Below are 4,897 nucleotides of genomic sequence, written 5' to 3' on the forward strand. Positions count from 1 at the left end.
TAGGGCTGACGGGACTGTGGTGCATGATTGTGGCCAGGTGTCTGAGGTTCTGCAGTCTTTTTATTCCTCATTATACTCTGAATCCTCTATTGATCACCAAAAACAACACTCTTTCTGGTCTTCCCTTACGCTTCCCTCTCTGTCTTCTACCTCATCCCAACCCCTACTGAACCCCATTATTGAGGAGGAGGTGCTCCATGCAATTCACTGTTTGAAACCAAACAAAACCCCTGGGCCTGATGGTCTAACCAATGAATACTATAAAAAACTGGCCCCTCAATTGGTCAAACCCCTTTGTGAACTATTCAACTTGCTGTTGTCCGGAGCACCTCCTCCACTATACTTCAATGCTGCGATTCTGAAAATTCTCCATAAACCAGGGAGAAACCCCCTGCTTCCTAGTTCATATAGACCTATATCCTTATTGAATACGGATTACAAGATATATACCAAGATCTTAGCAGACCGGGTAAAGCTTTTCTTGCCCTCTCTGATCCAGGAGGACCAGACAGGGTTTATATGGGGGCGCCACTCTACGGTAAATGTGCGTAAGATACTGACTGTCATGCAGTGGCTGGAAACTTCGGGAGACCAGAACCCCTATGCCCTTCTCTCCCTGGATGCTGAGAAGGCTTTTGACTTAGTCAAAACTTTGACACCATGCACAGGTTTGGGTTTCCGGAGGCCTTCATTCATGCAATACGCCTTCTCTATCATGACTCTTCCTCTCAAATCCTCTCTAACAATTATATGTCCTCTTCCATCCCCCTCCATAGAGGGACCAGACAGGGCTGCCCCCTTTCACCCCTTCTATTTGCTATAGCTATAGAACCCCTGGCCACTGCACTGCGCATGTCTCTAGAATATACTGGTATTGTCATTGGGTCGACTGAAGTGAAACTCAGTCTATTTGCTGATGACATCCTTTTATTTATCTCTAACTCCCAATTTTCCATCCCTGCTATAAAACATATTATAGACCATTTTAGCTCTTTCTCTGGATTTCGCGTAAACTATGACAAGTCACGCCTCCTCCCTCTAGGCCCTGGTCACTCCACAAATCTTCTATCCCCCACGCTGACACAATTCACAATTTGCCGCTCTCCACTTAAATACTTAGGCATCATGATTCCCCCTAATCTAGACGCCCTATACTCGGCTAACTTCCACCAGATATACTCCTCGGCAGAGAAAATATTGAATGGATGGATGGATTTACCTCTATCATTGTCTGGTAGGGTAGTGGTTATTAAAAGCTTTATTTTTCCCAAATTATCCTATGTCCTCCAAATGCTTCCCTTGCAACTTTCCAAGTCAGATATCCAACGATTTGACTCCCTGTTTACAAGATTTATTTGGGCAAAAAAGAAATCTAGGGTATCCCGCCATTTTTTGTGACTGCCGAGGTCGGAGGGTGATTTTGGGATGCCAGATATCTCTGCTTTTTCAAATGCAGCTATGTTTCGATACATGGTGGATTGGTTTTCTGGTGGCTCCGTATATACTCTCCCTAACATAGAGGAACAACTTTTTCATCCTCTCTCCCCAGCTGCTCTCCTTCATGCACCTACCTCACTGATTCCTTCCCATATAAAATCCAACATACTCTTTCATGACACTTATAAAGCCTGGAAATCTATCAATTAACGACTACACAGGAATTCCTCTAACTCCCCTTACACCACCTTTTGGGGCAACCCACAATTTCCTCCTGGTTTGGACGGCCGTGCTTACTTGACGTGGAAAGAGAAGGGCATCTCGTGCATTCGAGACATCTTTGACCCTGGGGGTAGGATCTACTCTTTCTCTGCATTATCAGATAGATATAGCTTACCCAACTCCCAATTTTATATGTACCTCCAATCCCGTCATTTTGCACGGTCGCTACCACCTGGAATGGCCCTTGATACGACCATTGACCCTCTTACCCCTCTCTTGCGTTTTAATCTAACCATAGGTTATAGGCTGCGTAATTTGTATTCTATTCTTATAGACTCAGGGAAAACACCTTTGCAAAATGCTCTCCACTCGCGCTGGCTGCGGGACATACCTGATTTCCCGGCTATGTCGGTACTTATGTCCAAACTGCCCCCCACATTTAAATATTTAAAATCCGCAGCTTTGCAGGAAACTCACCTCAAATTCTTAAATAGAGCCTACATCTCCCCGAAACAGCATTCCTATTTCACCTTGGCCTCTACGGGTCGATGTTTTAAATGTGGGATGGCTGAGGCCACCTACTATCATAACTTCTGGGATTGCAGGAAAATAAGAACTTTCTGGGACAAGCTGATCAACCATGTTAATGATATCTTTTCAATTCGAATCAACAAGCTCCCTACCGCATGTCTATTTTATTGCTTTTCAGATTGGGACCTGGGACCACACAAACAGAAGATTATACCTGCCCTGACAGTTATCCTTACTATCGCTAAAAAATTAATTCTCACCCATTGGTTGCACAGACGCTCTCATCTATTGCAGAAATGAGAACCTCTCTGCTAAACAACATATTTTACGAGCGACAGGCTCTAGTACCGGATATTGAGTCAGGGGCCCCTAGATTCTATGGGAAATGGGAAACTGTTATACAAAGCTTTGATAACGCCACTCAGCTCAGAATCCAGAAAATCTTCGAACCCACTACTTGGTATTTATATAGACAGATTGATTAATGGTATTAACTTTGCTAAGTTTGAAATATGTTGAGCCGGTAAATACTATCTACTTATCGCAATCGACAGGACATATATGCAATCTGACAACCTTATGGTATAGCCTTTCCTCTAGAGAATGATGCTGTATGTTGTCCTGTTTTCATGTCTTGACCCCCCCCCTTTTCCCCTCCTTCCTCCTCCCATCTCCCCCGCTCTTCTTTCTTCTTTCTTTCTCCTCTCATTTCTCTTCCCTCTACAATCTATACGAATTCAAATTTCTACCTAACCAATCTTCTTTATAAAATAGAAAATTATTTGAAGAAGGGTTATTATCTCTTCATTTTCTTCTTTCTCCTTGTCTGTAGTGGACTCTCAGCAGCTAAGGGGCTGTATGGTCAGATACTGAGGTTTATCACAAGTCTTTACTTCCACTAAATACCTTCGGGTTTCCTTAATACCAGATCTCACATTTCACTGAGCGAAATGGTAACCCTAGACGATAGGAGTGGAATATACCCTATGGATACCATTTATTACCAAATTCTTACATGTACTATATGTAATTATGCATGTATTTTCCACATACCGAGACATTATTGTATGACCCTGACCTACCTCGTATTTCTATTATTTGTACCTCTCCACTATGAATCCAGACATGGAATTTTGTACATCTATCTTTACCTTTCTTCAATAAACATTGTTTTGAAAAAAAAAAAACAACAAGCTGAGCAAAGTGATGACTGAAACTGGACTGTTGTGGACAGAGGCGCTGCCACTAGTGTTGTATAGCATCAGAACCACTCCCAGGTCACCGCGTAACCTATCATCCTTTGAAATTCTTTTTGGACAACAGCCCACATAATAATAGATCCCCATGATGATTTGAAATGCAATAATGAGATGACTGTGCCATACTTGGTTAACAAAATCAAGGACTGTTATCTTATTTTTCTTCTCTCCAACGCCCCCCCTTTTTTTTTCAAAATGGATTTGTATCAAGAGACTGTGTTATCCCTATTCCGGATTTTTCTTGTGACTCTATTTTTGATGAGGACAATTTGTTTTTGCGAGGGCCCCCGAGAAGTTGAGCAAGGATTTGGAATGGGTTCTGATGAAGAGGATGAATTAGTAGGATCCCAGGATCAGTCCATCACTTTGGTCAAAGCTGGTATAAGTAAGAGATCTAGTAGTCACGGAGCTCTGAGACAATGTGAGGGGTTGCTGTCTGATGATTACTGCATGTGTAAGTACTGCGACACCATAGTTGAAGATGAGTGCATCCAGAGATGTCAATCAAACAATAATATCGATATTGACAGACATCCTTTGAGTGACTATCACTCACTAGTGAGTACGGTCTTAAACCAAACAGAATGCTGTGTGTGCTCACAAGTACCTCAAGGACAGAGTAAATCGGGGTTAATGCCATACCTATTAACAGTAAATGAGGTACTCGAATTGCATGGGTTGAGACCAGTGGACAGAAAATACAACATATCTAGACCCCCTCACCTAAAGCTTCACCAGTACCACGTAGACAGATCCCTACTTTGTTTCAATGTAACCAATTTCCAGAAACCAGGAAATTGGGAAGTGACTTGGAACAATCAGACAATGACTTTCTCACACAGAGCTTATGAGGAATCCATCAACTCTGAACTTGTACGTGGGATAGCCACAAGTGGGAGGTACTTCCGATACAAGTGTACACGTGGGACCAAAACCATGTGGGCTGGAAAAGTGTCACAGGGATATTGTGCACACATCATCCAGCCAGATACTTGTGTCAAGCAGATGGGAAAACTGGGGACAGGTTTCTTTGTGAGAATTATCTGTGACATGATATTAATGCATTTTGTCCCCTATGTTCTCACAGATGACGCTTATTTCATATGTGGAAGGAAGGCATTCAAGTGGCTTACTCCAAGCTCTGAAGGGTTATGATACATAAACCGAGTACTACCAGAAATCATGACCATTGCACATGACTAAATGAAGGACATTCACTGCAGTGCTCCGCCTCCTTATACTCACACCCACTATGAATACTTTTATAAGAGACACCTCATAGACAGGGGAGAGCCCGCAGCCTCTAATTTGATTCACGAATCCACCGGGATTCAGATTCTTCTCACATTAGACATCACCCATACTGACAGAGGAATCATAAATTATAGGTATATCCATGCACTAGCGAACTTGATAGACAATATCACTGAAATGTATGATGACACCTT

The sequence above is a fragment of the Pseudophryne corroboree genome, chromosome 9, assembly GCF_028390025.1.
Source record: "Pseudophryne corroboree isolate aPseCor3 chromosome 9, aPseCor3.hap2, whole genome shotgun sequence".
NCBI classification, from domain to species: Eukaryota; Metazoa; Chordata; class Amphibia; order Anura; family Myobatrachidae; genus Pseudophryne; species Pseudophryne corroboree.